Source organism: Pleurodeles waltl, chromosome 8 (assembly GCF_031143425.1).
Source record: "Pleurodeles waltl isolate 20211129_DDA chromosome 8, aPleWal1.hap1.20221129, whole genome shotgun sequence".
Classification (NCBI taxonomy): domain Eukaryota; kingdom Metazoa; phylum Chordata; class Amphibia; order Caudata; family Salamandridae; genus Pleurodeles; species Pleurodeles waltl.
Window position 1 is genome coordinate 604,940,633 of NC_090447.1, and position 18,983 is coordinate 604,959,615.

The window sequence follows — 18,983 nt, forward strand, 5'->3', positions numbered from 1 at the left end:
TCCACTGTCTCAAAATGTAAAACTGGTTTGAGGTGGGTCTTCTTTCAAATGTCCTCCGGACACAGCCTTTGCGTAGAGTCGAGTTTCAGGCAGCAAGCAGCACAGGGGCAGTCTTCATCCTGGAGCATCCACAAGAGGTACAAAGAGGTGTGAGACACATCTTTGGGTTTTCACTGGGTGGTCGCAGTTTCCGGTTCTGTCGCGCTCCACAAGGCTATACTGAATCACCTAGCATTTTTAGCCAGGCCCTCAAGGGTCAATTAGATGCCCTTGTTTTTCCTTGCTCCTCGACGCTGGTTCAATATGTGGATGACCTTTTAATAGCATCCACTTCAGAACAAAATTGTAAAACAGATACTGTAGCCTTATTGAAACATCTTGCACACCATCACCATAAGGTCTCCCTCTCCAAATTGCAATATTGTAGACAGGAGGTTATATACCTAGGACACCTCCTGTCTAAGGAGGGACGTACGTTAACGGCTGAGAGAATACAAGCTATACGAGACATACCGGTTCCAAGGACACAGAGAGACGTTAGGGCCTTTATAGGTATTACCTCCTTCTGTCGTCAATGGATTCCTAATTATTCTCTTTTGATAAAACCGTTTTTGCATCTCGCCCACAAAGATTGTCCTGAAAAAATTGAATGGAATGATGATTTTCAGTCTGGTTTTGATGAATTGAAAAATACACTCTGCACAGCACATGTGCTAGGGGAAGGCCGGATTATCGTAAAGATTTTCAGTTATATGTGAGCATGAAAAATGGATGTTCACTATCAGTTTTAACCCAAGAGCATGGCGGCAAACAACGCCCCTGTGCTTATTTTTCGGCCCTACTGGATCCAGTGCCCCGTGCACTCCCGAGCTGTCTACGGGCAGTAGCCGCTGCAGCGGTCGCAGTGCGCCAGTCGGCCGGGATAGTCATGGATTCACCCCTCACCCTGTTAGTCCCACACACTGTTGACGCACTATTAAACAAAACAAAAACACAGCATCTTACTAATGCACGATTAACTACTTATGAACTGACACTTTTAGCTAGTCATATAACATTAAAAAGGTGCAACACGCTCAATCCTGCCACTTTATTGCCAATTACTGAAAAAACTGAAGATTCTTATGATGACATACATGACTGCATTCTCCGGACAGAGGATGAAACAAAAGGGAGAGTGGACTTACAGGACACTCCACTGAGAGACCCTGATGGCATATTATACGTAGATGGCTCATGCATCAATCTACCCGATGGCACTACCTCTGCAGCCTATGCAGTTACAACAGCTACCACTGTAGTTGAAACAGCTAGAATGCCACATAACTCTGCTCAGGCCGCAGAATTAATAGCTCTAACACGAGCCGGTGAGTTAAGTAAAGGACTTAATGTGAATGTTTACACGGACAGTCAGTATGCATTTGGCGTAGCACACAATTTTGGTCGCTTGTGGGCAGAACAAGGATTCCTCATTTCACATGGGACACGTATTTCAACATGGGACCCTTATAACAAACTTACTTTCTGCCCTGGCGTTGCCCGAAACAATGGCTATCATGAAGTGTAGTGCACACAAAAAGGTGATAGATGAAACTGGACAGGGCAACGCCCTAGCCGATCAGACAGAAAAAGATACAGCGTATGCAAAGACAGGACACATGTATGTGGTAGATAGTACAGAGAAGGTTCGTCCCCATGAAATATTTGGGAACACAGTAGAGAGTGTCAGGAAGATACAGGATGAGGCAACTGAACAGGAGAGAAAGGAATGGGAAGAAGGGAAGGCCAAGTTAGATGAAAATACGCTGTGCTGGACAGATCTGTCACAGAGGGAATTTGTGCTGCCAGTAGTGACTATGGCCCATGGTCCTGCACACGTTAGTGCGAAAAGCATCTGTGATTTGCTTGATCCGGTTTGGTCTAATAAAAATATCAGAAGAGTAGCTGACCAACTGGTTCAATCCTGCATGATTTGTTTACAACATAACATAGGGAAGGGTGCTTCAGTCCCCGCTGGGCATTTTTCCCCACCAACGTATCCCTTTGAAGTACTACAAATGGATTATATTGAGATGGAAAGGTGTAATAACTTGAAATATGTCCTAGTTGTGGTCTGTATGTTTAGTAAGTGGGTAAAAGCTTACCCTACTAAAGATAATACTGCCCTTACCACCACAAAGGTACTTCTGAAGGAGTTCTTCCCACGGTTTGGGGTCCCAAGGTGTGTCTGGTCAGATAATGGGAGTCATTTTGTAGGGCAGGTCATGAAAAGGGTGTGTGAAGGGTTGGGCCTCCGCCAGAAGTTTCATGCAGCTAACCACCCCCAGTCAGCAGGACTAGTTGAAAAATATAATGGCACGCTTAAATTGAAGATGTCAAAAATATACGCAGAACGCGGTATACGGTGGCCGGACGCGTTGCCCCTGGCTTTAATGTCTGTCAGGATGACGCCTCACTCTAGATCAGGGTTGTTACCCCATGAGATAGCGATGGGTAGGCCAGCAAATGTCTGGGGGGTCCCTCGACCTCACAAGTACTCAGAACTAGAACATCCTGTTTTGATGGACTATTTAAATTAACTCACTAATTCTTTGCGTTCTATTCACCAACAGGTGCGTGAAGCACTCCCATCTGTATCCACTGATCCAGGCCACAAGATACTACCTGGAGACTGGGTCCTCACAAAGAATTTCCAGCGGAAAAAGAGTCTCGAACCTCGATGGAAAGGTCCGCGACAAGTCCTCCTTGCTACTCGAACAGCAGTTAAAGTTGAGGGAGCTAAGAATTGGATACATGCATCCCACTGTAAGAAAGTACCCCTACTCGTACCCTCTGATGAAATAAAAAGTGGTGACCACCCGACGACTGAGGACCATTTCAACAACACTACGCAGAGTGATAAAAAACAGAACGACAGTGTGCTGCAGGAGGTTCCCTCAGATTTTGGTCACACTGAACAATTGTTTCCTGACCATACCATACCATACCACAGTCCACAAGATACGATTTCCGCCCACGAAAATAAGAAAATGAACAATGAACTGATTGCTTGTCCCCTGTATTAAGTCTGACGATAGCTGCAGGGCCGTGATTTTGACTGTCGGGGCGGACGAGAGTGTGTCAATAGGACTGCTGGAATCACCCCACAGTGAAACAAGCACCAGTCACGGGCAGCACCTAGGTTGGACTGAACTGCTAGTGGGACAAGCAATAAAGAGAAATGGATGTTATACAAGAAGACAAGAGGAAAAAGAAGAAAATAAGTAATTTAAAAAGACTATTAGGCCCATGTATCGCTTGTCTCACCATAACAATACTATTTTTGATACTTCTGTCTTGCATTGGGTGGGTAATACATGATTCTGACTCAGAGGTCTCACCAACTACGCCACTGCCTCCAGAACACAGCCATGTTTCCTTACCACCCCATGAGGAAGGACGACGTAAGGAATATGAAAACAATACCTTCATATCTATGTTACATCAACATCAGCTGGCTGTAAATAGAACAAATTGTTGGATATGTGGCTTGCTACCGAGTTCCGTGCAAAGAAGGTTGCCATATATTGCATTCCCTTTTTCTTTTGATGGCTCCTGCAGCGCCTGGTATGAACTATCAGCCATTTGGGCTACCTCAATGGATGCTACTAATTCCGGACTATTGGTTACCCACCTATACCGGTTATGCTGGCCCACTGGAACGAGAGTTTATGGAACAAAGGAAGAAAAGTCAGAATATGCTGACCGACGAAATAGGTCTACTGACATATTTTTTTTATCCTTTAATACCACACCCCTGATTGGCCGAAGATTTTTTGTAACACAGGTCAAGGCTCCACTTTGTTTTCAGAAAAGTGGTAATAGAAGTGTAGGTGCCAGTAACTGTAATGCTACAGTAATATTGAATGGAACTAATTGGCCTACCATGATACCATCACGAAACTCGTATTTTGTTTGTGGTAATAATGCCTACACCTCCTTGGTACCCACCTGGACCGGCACGTGTTACATTGCTTGGTTACTACCACCAACTTACACAGCTGGCCCTCAACACCACAGGACTCTGAGAGGGGTAATATCTGCAGAAGATACCTCAGCACAAGAAGCATTGGACTACTTTAAAGGAGTCCTTCCATTTTGGAGCCCTATGATGAACAGTAGGGATATCAGACATCTCACACGAGTCGTGGATGCAACAATAAATGAAACAGCAGGAGCTCTGAGTAACATCACTGCAGAGCTCGCTGCTGACCGCCTTGTTACTCTTCAAAACAGAATGGTTCTTGACATTATCTTGGCAGACCGTGGTGGAGTCTGTACTTTGATCGGATCGAGCTGCTGCATTTATATACCAGACAATGCCCCTTCAGTGTATAAAGATATTCAAAGGATGCATATGATAGCTTCCACAATACACCAAGACGAAGGAACATGGTCCTTGACCGACTGGTTTTGGGGCTTGGTTTCCCAATGGGGCTGGAAGATACTAATATTCCTTTTTGTGCTTGCTGCTGTATTCCTCACCTGTTGTCTTTGTGTACAGTGCCTACCTGCTTTGTGCGGTTGCTGTATGGCATCACTTGCCCCCTGGCCTGTTCGCCCTCCTCAACATACGGTTATGCTGTCCTTTGAGCAGGAGATAAAAGACCTTATGTCCATTAACAGAGACACTGAATGACGTTCAAACTTGCCTCACAATGGCAAAAGGAGGGATTGAGAAAATGTACATAAAGTTAATCATACAGCATAGCTGCTAGGCATCTGTTTATCTTTATTATGTTGCCATGTGCTCGACAAACCTCCAGAACTTTGATGATTGACCTTGTGCTCGCAGCCTTGGGCTGCAATCTGCTTATCGTTGCCATATTAGTTTTTCCAATTACAGTTCCGAGAATAGTCTTGCTTAATCAGTAACTGCCAGAACAAGTTTGTACAGGTCGTTGCCACCTCCTGCCTGCTGCATCTGTATCTTCTCCCACCACACGTGTATCCCTGAAATATTCTGAAGACCGCAGAGGACCTTGAATACGATAGGGGTGGAGTTGTCCTCTGACTAAGTAGTTTTGTGTGTATATAAGGTTGGGTGCCCCAAAGTGAAGGGGCAGCCTCCGTAGGATAGTCACTTGACTGTCCTGGGACTCTGTATTAGCTCGAGCTATAAATCCATGTAATAAACTTCTCTTTATTCCTCCAGTTGGTGACTCCGTCTGATTTGTGAACTCTCTGCTAAATTGACCCTGAGGACATAAAGGGTGTCCCTCCACCGCTGGAAAGAAGACCCCGGGTGGGGGTCAAATATTTCCTGGTTCCTCAGTGAGCCTGCACGCTTTTATGCAGTGGGAAAACACATGACGGACTTTGCCTCTGGAGAGGCTGAGGGCCACGGTAGTAGTGTTGGCCCACTTCAACTTGGGCTAGGAGGCACAGGTGCAGTGATGCTGTCCAGCATCAGATTGTGGCGGTTGAGAGTTCTCTTCAGTGTATCTTGGGTGCCTGCAAAGATGCAGGGAAGCAGCTCTGCTGCTCCACTGGAGGTCATTGTGCTGGGTTGAAGGCTGGCAGTCTTTCCAGGATTTTGGAAGTTTCAACAGCGGAAGGACGAGGTATCTTTCTCAGAACTGTTGAAGTCAGCAGGCAGGCTAGCAGAGTTGACACCGGGTCAGTCACTAGTCTTCAGTTCTTGACTTTTGCGTCTCTGGAGTGCCCTTCTTCTTCAGGTCAGCAGGATCTGATTTCCTGGTGTCAGGGGCTCCCCTAAATACTGAATTAAGGGATGTTATGGGAGTGTAGGGTAGTGCCCATTGGGTTATTTACCCCCGGGGTCACTATGCCCCCTATATGACCACTGTCTATGGGAAGTGGGCATAACACTGTTCCAGAGTTCCTAGTTCTGCCATCACCAAGATGGCAGACTTTCAAAAGTTGAGTCCACATCAGGCACCTAACCTTAGAGGTGGAACTGACCAAAGAGGTGGCACTCCTCCCTGCCTGTCCATGTGTCAAATAGGCCCTGGTCCAGGGGGGCCGGCATCCTCTCCTTTGAGGGAAGCCAGATCTACATACAAAGGGTGGTGGGCTCCCTTGAAGCCCCTTGCCGTGGAATGCAGATATGTAAGTCATCCTGTTGGGAAGGGTGTGTTAACACCCCTGCCAGATCAGGCTTTGTTCCGGTCTGCCCAAGGGCAAAGGCTCTCACCCTTGGGGGTCTGAAATGTGTCTGGTGGTGGCAGGCTAGCTAGAACCAGTCAGTCAGCACATTGGTAAATGGTAGGTTTTTGACCTGGGTGCATGTATTAATAAATCCATGACTGGCATCAATGAGGGTTTATTCATACAAGTTGATTGATACCTAACATCCATAGTTTCAGTGAAGCCATCAAGTAGCTAGGGGACTTGTACAGACCCGTGTCCAGCACATGAACTTAAAATGGCTTCCCTGTTCACTCACTATGTCTAAGAATCGACAAAGACATAGCAGGGGCATATCTGCTTGTGCAGATATGTCCCCACATGTAATATGGTGCACCCTGCCTTTGGGCTTTAAGGACTGCTGTAGAGGTGGCTTACATATATTGCATGCAGTGTTAGGAGACATGCCACACAGGCTATGTGCCATGTAGTGTTTTTACTTTTAGCTGCACCAAGACAAGATGCCTGCAATGGCAGACTGCATGTGCTAGGTGAGGGGTCCCCGAAGGGGCACAATACATGCTGCAGCCCTTGGGGATCCTTTTTGGTACCCACGCCCTACGTATCAGTGCTACCACCTACTGGGGACTAACAAGGGTGCCAAAGGTATGGACAATTGGGGGAACAACTGCACAGTTTTAGGGAAAGAGATCTGGCACTGGGGACCTGTATTGCAGAAACCCAGTGAACTTTCAGTCAAAATTGCATCAAATACCAGGCAAAATGTGGAGCCGACCATGTCAAAAAGGCGCACTTTCTTCCAGGCGCATAATGGCATAGAGTGTCGTGGAGTGTTGTAAAGTACTGAGCAATGTCCCCTCCATGCATTACTTTATGGGCTCTTAATAGAGATGGACACACGAAGTTCTGGGCTACACATTATCCAGAATGAGAAGTACCTATAAAGAGACCATGAAGTAGTGCACGAAGAGGACATTGCTCAGTGCTTTAGCAGTGCAACCAGTACTTTATATTGATGCCTTTGATCAGAAGGAGACACCCTTGTGGACACAAGCAAGATACAAAAGGATTTAATAGATCAAAGTCATATTACACAAGGAGTGCTTTTTCTACCCACAATAAAAGTGCTGTAGAGTACAGCTGAGTGTTGTAGAGTGGGGGCACTGGGTGGTGTAGGGAAGAGTGGCCTAGAGTGAAGTGGCATAGAGTGTTGCAGAATGGAAGGGCATAGAGTGGAGTACAGTGGAGTGTAGTGGAGTGTCAGAGTACTGTAGAGTGGGGTGTCATAGAGTAGAGTGGCCTAATGTGAAGTGATGAAGAGTGTGATAGAGAAGTGTAGTGTGAAGTGGAATAAAGTGTTGTGGAGGGGTGTAGAGTACAGCAGAGTGTGTTGTGGAGGGGCATAAAGTGTAGTGGGGTAGAGTGAAGAGTCATACAGGTGAAGTGGAGTGGCTGAGTGGAGGGGTGTAGAGTTGCATAACATAGAGTGAACTGTCAGAGTGGTGTAGGGTGCAGTGGTCCAAAGTACCAAAGTGTAGTGGCGAAGCATGAAGTGGCATAGAATGTCAGAGTGTTGTGGAGTAGAATGGAATGGAGAAACGAATCATAGAGTGGATTATTGTGGAGTAGAGGGTTGCGGAGTGGCGTACAGTGACCTAGAGTGAAGTGGTGTAGTTTGTCATAGAGAGGAGTAACAGAATGCAGTGGAGTGGTGTAGAATGGAGTAGACGGGCGCAGAGTGGCGTGTCAAAGTGCAGTGGAGTGGCATAGTATAGGGGGGAGTAGAGTGTTGTAGTGCAGAATGGAATAGAGTGCTCTAGAGTGGACTGTTGTAGCGTGTTGTAGAATGGAGTTGCATAGAGTGGAGTATGCATGGCCTGGTAGCGCATTTCCATTACATTTTCAATTGAAATGACCAATACTTTTGCTCATAGTTTTACTTGACAAAACTATATGGCATACAAACGATATTGTGTGGAAAAGGCATCACCAAGTGCATTGATTTGATCACATTAAAATATGTTTCCTCCACACTTCAAAATTACAAGAAAGTACTTCATTTCTGCTTGCCAAGATATGATATATTCTGAAATACTTGTACAAATCATTTACAGACATTTAAATGCTGTTATGTGCTAGAAAGAAAATAACATCCTACAACCTTTCCTCTCACATTGGTACCCAAAAGAATTATCACATAAATCCTCTCCTCATAAAGTCAATGAAAGAAACGTAAGCACCAAACCCACTGGAAGTCAGAGTCTGACATTTAACCTTTCATTGAATGCACAGCAACTGTGCAAAAATGAGAACAAAATTTAAAGGTCTGTTTGCAGGAAGTGAGCACTCCTGGGAGAATACAAGGAGAGAATAACATGCTATATTCCCCGGGTGGAACAAAGCCATGCAATACGGCTTTAAAAAAATAAAGCAACCAAATGTGAATTACAAGCCACAAAGCCAATGGCAAGCAACTGACAGTGTGCATTTCCAGGAAAGCTTTCAAAATATTTTAAAGGTGTATTTGCAAACCAGACGGCTGCGCTGTCAAGGAGGCTAAAAAACAAAACCCACACACAAAACACGAGGGAGACGGAGCTGGTGCCATAGGTGTAGTTCACTCGACTGTTTCCTCAAGAAGAGTACTCCCCAGAAACTACAGAGACGAAACCCCTTAAAAACTCGGTTCTGAAACAAACGGTACCCCTTAAAACGTGAAAAGGAAGACTGGTGTAGGAGAAACCCGCACCAGCACCTTTCACTTCCGGGGTCGGGTTTTTATACAGGCATTGACAGATGGCATGACCCCTTAACGCCTAACAAAAAACGGTATTGAATGGACCAACTTGGACTAGCCATTTTTGGATGATCTCATAGTAGTTGCAATTGTAACCCTTCTGAATGTTATAAATCATATTTCTGAGAGTACTAAGATGGTGAAAACTAATATTCCAATATGCTATGCATCTGAATATGCTCCATTAGTAAATGAAAAAATGAAATTCTATAATGACAGTTTTAAATATAGAAAAATTGTGAGTGCCGTTATATTGTTTAAGTGAAAATAAACTTGATTTGTGAATAAAAGGGGCAAATTATTTTTTTCAGCTATAGACTCGAGCACAACCCATAACTCTGTTCTAAGATGGCTGCGGCGATAGCTTTCGCGGCAATAGCCAACTATCCATTTCTCAGAGAGGAGTCCTTCCTTTATGCTCATTGTATTGACGAATTGTTCCACCGGAGATCTGCAACAATCACGGTCGAGAAAACGGAACGGAGGCTCGGGTGGGCCCGTGGTCTCCAGGGCAACGGCAGCCGAGCTGTACCAACAGCCCCATATATGTGTAAGTATATTTTTAATCTGCGGGGTTGCCGCGTGCAAAAGCCCCGGGGGCGGGGCACCAAGGGCCCTGGGAAGGGAGAGGAAACCCAACCGAGGTGAGTGTTTAAAATGGCTGGACGACCTCTTTGTCGGCAAAAATGCGGGGATCGTTGTTGCTCCTGTTTCATATCTATCGTATAGACTCATATCGTGCCCCTGTTTTCTGCTCGTCACCGTTAGAGACGCCACGACCTGCTCACGCTGAATTTGAGCAAGGCCATAATGCCGTCCGTCACTAGCGTGGCATGGAGGCTGACTGAGTCTATAAAAAGCCGTCGCTGCCGCACAGGCAGCTCCGTATGCTTACTAAGCAATAGTGTGAAAACCTCTCATTATAATATCCGTAAAGCCGTTGAATCGTTGGTACATTGTTTGAGAGCAGGGGAGGTCTGTAAACAAGTAACGGTATGACACGACTGACGTCCAAATGGCATACGTTGTGGCAGGCAACAGTGCGTTTGGTTGTTGGTTCACCTCGTGTGACCAGTAACTTTTATGTAGAATAAGAAAAGCCGAGTTCAGTAAACATAGAGATGAAATAGGATATGCGCGCATGTACAGGTCTGAGTGGCATTTTTTAAGTTGTTAGGTTTCGCTGAGAATGTACCTGCTAACGAAGGATCTAACCTGAATATCTCGACATTTTTATGTAGGTGGAAAGTTGTTTTAGCTTTTCACATGTGCAGTTTTTTGAGCTTGTTTATGATTTTTATGATGAAAGTAATGGTAACTGATGAATTAATGATGTCCCTCAAAACGAATCAATAGAAATGTGTAGCAGCTGAATAATTCTTTTAGAGAGCATGTACAGTGAAAGACACTTTCTATCGTGTTCCTGAAGTAACGTTTTAAAGGACACTTCGACTAGAAGTTCAAAAGCAGACTTGCTAGCTGATTAATGTGGTAGTCTTAGTTTGCGAATGTTTCATATTATGTTTTGCATATCCGGACTGTTGTTGCTGCCAGAGGTCATGAAAGATTCTTTATTATTCTTAGAAATTGGCTAGTGTCATAAGATCTTAATATGTCAATCAATTTTTGATTTGCTCAAAGTATACTATCGATAGTTCCTGCTTTTCTGAACCTACAAGTTTTGCTCTTTTCTTATGAGTAAAACTGTATAAAACTCCCTTTTTTATGTTATTTGGGGTCAATTTTTACTTACAGAATTCTGTCCATTTGGATTGAGACTTTCTTTCCCTATTGGAAATGCTATCGTTCTTTACGGACCTTACATCTAGAGAGTTTTCAATGGACTTCTGTTTTGGACTCAGTATTGAGTATTCGTGGGATATACAGATTTATTCTGTATCGCCGATTCCAAAATGTCAGATTTTTTTTTTTTTTTACTTTAATTGATCTAGAACTCAGTTCTTGACTGGTCCTAGGTTTTGAGTTTCCTCGGCAATTTTGTTCAACCTAATGGCATGGAGGGTGGTGTCCCTATCGCTAAGTGATGGGTGCTGGGTGCGAGTCAGAGGTGATTAAAGGAGTGAGGTTCAGTCTTTCATTCTCGCTGTCCTCCCGGGCCAACACCCCCGTGGGCCATCTAATGCAAAAAGGCAACGCACTCACACCGAGCTCTCCACGCACCACAGAGTTTTCCAGACTTGTTGGACAGGCCCGCACCTTGTAGGTTTGTTCCTCTGCTTTCATACACCAGTCCATGTTGACTTCCCACCCTATACCCTCGGAAGCCTGGTACAGCTCCATTTCTGGATCACATCATGAATTGCCACTATTATGGGCATCTTAAAGAATAAATAGGTGAATTTGTTCAACAATTTCTCACCCCGACCCTCCACCCCACGTATGCCCAGCATTATTCATTCCGGCATGAGGTCCAGTGTGATGTCAGTGACACCTGACACCCTGTTCCCTACACTGATCCAAAAGGGCTGTAACCTGGGACACTCCCATAGTGTATGAAGTAATGTGTCCCGGTGTGAGCTCCTCTCTGAGCACCAAGAGTCGTGTCTTTGTGAAGTATGCCCTATGTAGGATTTTGAGTTGGTCCAACTTAGTTTGTTTGGATCCCCACCTGCCCGGGATAGCAGCATGCCTCCCCACTCATCATCCTCCAGTCTTCCAAGATCACCCTCCCACCTGTCTCTTTAGGGCTCCGAGCAGCGGGATGCTGTTCACTAGCAAGGTGGTATACATCACTGATATGGTGTGCCAATGTAGTGGGGCTCAGAGTACCCTAAACTCTAAGGGACTCTGGGAGCTCTTTATTGTTTGGTTATCAGATTCTTTAAAATCCTGGATCTTTAGATACATTGATAGTACCTTTTTTAATTACAGTGTGTAGAGCGAGGACCTACTTACACATTGATGGGGATTTTACATTAACAAACTTCTTTTTCTAGGTTGTATGGCTGATTTAGTGTACTTTGCTCTTGAGTGCACAGGAGTCTGCCTGATGTAAATTGTAGTATTTGGCGACTCGTATTCTGTTTTGATTAAATTTCATAATCTTGTTTCTGAAGTATGACGGTTTGCAATTTTAATCTTTTACTTGACTTACTACTTCTCCTTCCTTTGTAGGGTAAACAGACAGGTTTATTTGAGTTTATAGTGGTTTTGTAGTTGTTTTTCTGTTCATGGATAGATCGTGCAATTATTGGATTGCTCAGTCAATGAGCCTTGTCGAGATTGTTGAAACAACACCACAAAGTAGTGCTCTTACTGGTGGGTTGATGATGAAGCTGCTTTATGATAGGTTGATCTTTGACAGAGCTGTGCTGCTATTGATTATTTTGTCACTAGGATTATTGTGATGTTGAGTTGATTTTCTAGTTGTTTTGAGATAAATTAAAAGGGGAAGTTCTTCGTAAAGCCTAAAGTTACTGTTGTACCTTTTTGGAGGATCAGAAATTACCTGAGAAGGAATGCCTGGCTACGAAATGATGAAAGAGATTGAGTACTGTTAGAAATGGGGTGTCTAGTTGGCAGTGGTTTGCACCCTAGCCGAGTAGGGACCCTCACTCATGGTAAGGGAGCCACAAAGCTAAGCCACAGAGCTACCCCTGCTCACCCCTCTGGTAGCTTGGCACAAGCATTCAGGCTTATCTCAGTGGCGATGTGTAAAGTGTTTGACCACCACCACCAATAATCAGGGTGTCCTGATGGAGTTGTTTCCAACTGTCAGATGCCACTCACAAGTGAGTGAGGGCCAGTCGTGGATTTGCACGGACCCCGGGTACAGTACCTTTGAAAATGATGAAGAAACAAAGACATTACACGGAGTCAGGGAAGTGTGGCATTGCTGGAGCCAGTGAGGCGTCGGTTACGTATGGCTCGGCAGGGTCAGTGAATCCAGCAGGTCAAAATGCATGGTGTCAACCTTGCGGTGTCGGGATCACACCATGGAGTCACAAGTGCTGCAGCGGAGTCTGGTGTCATGGGTGTCGGTGACACAGCACTCGGGACTTCAGTGGCATCGGGCCTGCAGTGTCAACCAAGGTACCCAGCGTGGACCACTGCTTTGATGCAGGCAGTGGTGCAGAGTCAGACAGCAACCTGGTTCTGAAGTTACTCTAGATTTACTGTACTTGGTTTCTTCTTGGTTGCACCAGAACTCACTCCCAAGGGACCAGAAAGTGGTGTTGGCACCACTTGGCAAGTTAGGGCTCTCAGCAAGTGAACCCGCGTGCTGGCAGGTGAAGTCTTTGATGTCCCTGGGACTTCCTAACAGGAGGTAAGCACAGTCCAAGCCCATGGAGAAACATTGGAAGCAGGATGTAGAAAGCAAAGTCCAGTCCTTCCACTTCCAGGACAGAAGCAACAAGCAGCAGACCAGCACAGGAAATCAACAGGCAGAGTGGTAGTCCCTGCCCTAGCCCCAGACACCCTCCAGGATGTTGAAGGCTGCTTTTGTGTGAGGACAGGCAAAGCCCTATTCAGACGCAAGTGTCAGCTCCTCCCACCAATCTAGCTTAGGAAGACCCATCCGGATAGGCAGGGCACACCTGAGCTCCCATTGTTTGACTGTCTAGAGTGATTCACAAACAGCCCAACTATCATTCCACGGGCGCGCAAAGGCACAGAATCGTTAAGTAAGAAAATGGCAGCTTTCTAAATGTGGCGTTTCCAAACTTACATCTTTTGGTGAAGTTGTTTTTAAAATTGTGAGTTCCATGACCCCAAACTCCATATCCTTATCTGCTCCCAATGGGAAATTACACTTAAAAGATATTTCAATGCAATCCCCGTGTTACCCTATGGGAGAAGTAGTCTTTCCAATAGTGAAAACCAAATTTAGCAGTATTTCATCATCAAGACATGTAAGCCACACCAATACATGCCCCACCCTTTAAATACACTCACTGCACCCTGGCCATGGGGCCACCTTGTGCCTACCTTAGGGATGACTTACATGCATTAAAAGGGAAGGTTTGGGCTTGACAAGTGGGTGCACTTGCCAGTTTAAAATGGCAGTTTAAAACTGCCCACACAGACACTACAGTGGCAGGTCTGAGACGTGTACAAGGCTACTCATGTGGTGGACACAACCAGTGCTCCAGGCCCACTAGTTGCATTTGATTTACAGGCCATGGGAACACATGGTGCACTATACTAGGGACTTACTGGTATATAAAATATGCCAGTCAAGGATAGCCAATCACCACTACCATTTAGACAGAAAGCACTTGCACTTTATCACTGGTCAACAATTGTAAAATGCACAGAGTCCTCAAGCCAGCAAAAACAAAACTCAGGACAAGATCAAAAACAGGAGGTGAGAAGCAAAAAGACAGGGGAAACCACACCAAGAATTGACAGGTCTAACAAGTGCCATACGTGTACCAGGATTTCAGACTGGAATAAATACACTGCACACGAAAAAGCTTTGCCGTTTCATGAGGGTACCTTTGGTGTTGGGGAACTAGATTTCTTGAGACAAACCATGTATTACATGAAACTGACACCTAGACCTACAAAGTTTGAGGCGCTTAAGAAAAGGGATTAGAAAGAGAGAAAGAAAGAGCAGCAGGTGAAGAGATCATTTAGGAACTGGCTTGAAAATAAAATGGATCAACTGGAGAAAAGTGGGAGCAGAAATGATTGAATGTGTAAAAAAAAAAAATAAAAAAATAAAAAATTACCTGCTATAGTCACAGAGGAAGATGAGCAGGATAAAAGTAAAGAAAAACAAATCAGATGGTAGATTCATAAGTGAGCTTTTGAATTCTCAACCTCTTCCATGTATAGATGGAGTGACAGGTGCTGCTCCTGTGGGAGTAGTTACAGCTGCTGGGGGAGTTAATGTAGGGACACAAACTCCTACTGGGGTGGTATAGAGTTTAGCAGATGAGTTGGTGATGACAGCCGTGCCTAGTATAAATAGAAATATGTCATCTGAAGCTCAGACACAGGTTGTTACATTGTAGAAAATGGTGATAGTTGAGCTACCTCCTAAAGAAATTAGCTTTCTGAACATTGAATTTGGTGAGATGCTTCTGTGTAAGATAGATTTTAATAGGCTGTTGACCTGCAATGCTGATGAAATTAGATATTTAATAAAGAAGCACCTAGATGCGCACATGAGGTACATGATGAATTGGAAGAGCAGGGTGGTAAATTAGAAGTAGACATCAGAAAAATAAACAAGCATTTGCAATGCAACGGGTCGCGAGTTGCTTGAGTTAGCGCTATTGGCGTTTTAAGCTCCTAACCGGACTTTTGTTGCCACATGAACTGAAAAGTAAAACAGTTTCACATAAGTGAGCCCACGGCCACCATGAAGCGTGATAGAGACCCACAAAAAGAAACAGAAGTTCACTCGCAGTGAAACGTATTGGCAAAAGTGCAATTAGCCATGTAACTGGCAAAAGTGCAATTAGCTATGTAACAAGGCCGAAGTCATGCAAAGTGCTTAACTACTGCCCAGCGAGACCACGCTGCCTGCGAAATAAAGAGAAAACGTTATCCAGAAACCATACGGAAAACGGGGAGCCTTGTATGTTTTCAGTGGTTGGGCGGTGCGCTCGAGGAGGGCTAAACACTGGAAAAGGCATAACGTATGCATGCATTCCACTAATTAAATGAAGCAAATTGTAAAAGGCAAGCCCACGATCCAACCAAACTCATGGGCTTGACATGGGTGTGGTTACAAGCCCGTAGGGAGATAACAACAGGGACAGAGTGCTTTGTGCTCAACCCTAAAAATGTGAAGTGAAATTACAAAATGGATCTGACACATGATCAAATTAAGGAAATGGGCTTAATGACTGAGAGCTCATATTACAGATTTAATTGAGAACTCAAAATAGGAGAGATTTAAAAAAAAAAAAAAAATCCGGAAAGTTGGAAAAAGATGGCAGCAAGTAAAGGATTAAAAGGGCTGAAGACAGAGTGAGAAGTTTCACAAGTGATTCAGAGTTTGGAGCAGGGACAGTTTTTTAGAATTTCCTTTGAGGGTAGTTCATGGAATGAATCTGTCCAGTGGACTTGAGTTCATTAGTATGCATTTACGCTTAATTTCCTGAAGATGATAACGGATCCAGGAAAGTGGTATGATGAAGTACATAAATTGAGACACATTTCTCAGATTGTTTGGATGGATTTTAATTTGTTGTTTGAGATTGTGGGACCTGGCGATTATTGGATAAAATGTAAGATTATGGTTGGTTAGCTAGCCAATGCAGGAAACAGCTCAGATTAGTCTAAATATTGCTCCAGGTGTAGAGATGATAGACAAATACAAGCTATGACGGCATATTTGAAAAAAACGAATGCCTGAAAAAGATATCAATTGGTATAAGATTTTGAGAACCTCAAAAGAACGAAATAAGTTAGTGCATTCTGTTTACGAGAGGCTAGTGAACAATATAAGAAACCCAGTTGAGTCATAAATTAATAGGGTGGGGTTAGTGGTTTCGTATCTGCATTCATGACTGAGGCCAGAAATTAGTAACCACATTCAACAGAGTGAGTTGTGTTGGCAGACAAAGGGCATGGACAAACTCTTGAAGTTGGCAAAGAATAGTAGTGACTACTTTGAGACTAAGGAGAAGAAGCTTAAGTAGAAGTTAATGATTGCTCAGACAAGGGTCTCAGAGTCAAATTAGTTCAAATATGAATTTTGGGCATACTGGAGAGAACGGAATGAATCAAGCGTAGATTGTGGTGAAAGTGATGTAGTGAATATGAGAGGTATAATGATGAAGAGGGATGCAGTTTGTCCCCTCTATGGGTAGATCAGGCACTAGAAAGAGTGAGTGTTATTAAAATCCTAACAGGATTCAGGGGAATGTGGAAGAAGTTTCACAGATGCAGATAAATAACACAATAGTTCCAAACATGCAAAATCAGAAATCATTTTGGATGCCAGTGCCTCTTGCTCCAGTGATAAAGCAGAATATTAGTAACGGGATGCCCCAGAGTGGAGGGTACCAGCAGAACCCATTGATTCTGGGTGTTTAATTGGCAGTGAGTAGTTCAGAATGATTGTGCTGGGTGGGGGGGTGGCGTATTGAGGAGGATTGCCTGCTTGGAGTAGTCCTGGAGACCTTAGTGGCCCATATGTTGACGGAGAAGTCAATTGCCATCTTGTTTGATTTTGAACAATACAGGAGCTACCTGTTCTACAGTATGTGCTGTGGCTGTCCCAAACCTGCCCCTCTTGGGAAGAGAAGTGCAAGTTGTAGGGATCAGTAATAAACAAATTGTTACTCTGTTTAAGCAGATGTTACAGTTACAATTGGCTAAATGGAGAATAAGTATCCATTTATTGTATGTGCCTTGAGTCCCGTGACGTTACTAGAAAGGGATTTATTGTGTAAAATAAATTGTGTAATATGGTGCATACCCAGTGTTGCAGTGGGAGACACAAGATGAGGACTCTGTGTTTAAAATGAGTTCCTCAGAATCAAAAGTTGTTCCATGTTTTAACCAAAGAAGACTTGCCTCTGGATTTAAGACGTGCAGTCAGGCCATTTACCTAACGTACAATGCACTCGTATTGAGCACACAGGGAGAACTGAGAAACTTCAGTCATGCTGGCAGGCAGACGTGGGAGAAATTGAGGACGATGACTGAGGGGAAGACCTACATTTCCTCAACGTAGTGGCAATACATTCATGTTTCCATCTGATTCAAATTAAAATACTACACAGAGTACAGTGTACTCGAGCGCTACTTGTCCAAATAGGAAGGGCAATAGACAAGTGCCTCCGAGACTGTGGCCCTCAGGAAACCTTTTTACCCACGCTATGGGATTGACCTGCACTAGGACCATTTTATGCAGGGTTGCCGCTTGAAGCTGCAGTAGAAACACCCATAGAAGGCCAGGTGATCCTGGATAGATAGATGGCATCAGACCTAACAGTCTACCAGAATCACCTGGTGAATGTGGGGCACCTACTGGCCAAAAGAGAAATTGTGAAGGATGGGAAAGCATAGACAAGCCAAGTGTGCATGACTGGAAGAAGGAAATGTGGAGATTCTGTGCCCTGAAAAAACAAGTATATGAGGGCAGGGGATGTCTACGAAAATTTGGGAAGCTATGAGATGACTGATATAGGGATAAATGCTTGTGAAGGTAACTGACGGTGGGGGACCATAGAATGCAAGGGGATGGGATGTGATGAACCAATTAAGAGCTATGGGAACCAGCAATGGTAGCAACCTGCTGGGATCACTAAGCACTACTTACGATACTACTATGGAGGCAAGTCAGAAAGGTTGCAAAAAACTCTTAGTTTAGTGGAGAGGAGGGGTGAGAGTATGTGCAAGTGTCAAGTTGGATTTTGGTTACCTTTTTGGACTTTCAGGTCACACTGTATGAGATAGAGATCTGAACTCCATTTTTAAATGTAAAATTAATATAACATGTTATTATAAAAAAAAAAGGCATACTATAAAAAATGTGTGGGACTTTTCTGGTAAAGAGATTGGGTTGATTAAAAGAGCAAAACCTGTTAAAATCAAAGTTAAACTGGAAATGATATGCTATTCCCTAGAACTAAACACACAGGGATGTGGAATTCCTACCGCCCGGTTTCCAAAAGATAATGCTGTTCGAACTTGTATTTATGGTTCATTATTTGAAAGCCTTCATTACTAGGGTGAGTGCTGTAAATAAATGTTTTAAGGTCACACTTCACTACTGACGTTGGTTCCAGTACAAAAAAAAAAAAACGTGTATACACATGTTTGAAAACTTTAGACTATGAGGCTAAGTATAATGCTCCCAGAATGCTCTCTGATTAGATGCAAATGAAGTGTCATTTAGTAAAATGTGTTGATGCATGCTAGTATTTCCCAAAAATATTTCTAATGGAAAATCAGTGTAACCATTTTCAACACAAATATGGGAAGCATGAAAATAAACAAACACTGACAAAGCCAACTGATCTGACATATTTTTATAAGTCTTTTAGTTTCATCAATGCGTGTCTTGTTTTGACATGGCTTTTGTAACACTTTATTGTTGTGGAAGCTA

General features: G+C 43.9%; 1 protein-coding gene across 5 annotated transcripts in view; it reads left to right on the forward strand.

The window, feature by feature from the left end:
• Positions 1-9,363: 9,363 nt before the first annotated feature.
• Positions 9,364-18,983, forward strand: part of BCLAF3 (BCLAF1 and THRAP3 family member 3) — a 443,788-nt gene continuing 434,168 nt past the window's right edge. For 3 of the 5 annotated variants that reach the window (XM_069204687.1, XM_069204689.1, XM_069204690.1), the window contains exon 1: positions 9,364-9,497. The gene's annotated coding sequence lies outside the window, so the exon portion shown is untranslated. The other 2 variants (XM_069204688.1, XM_069204691.1) reach the window with 1 other exon arrangement.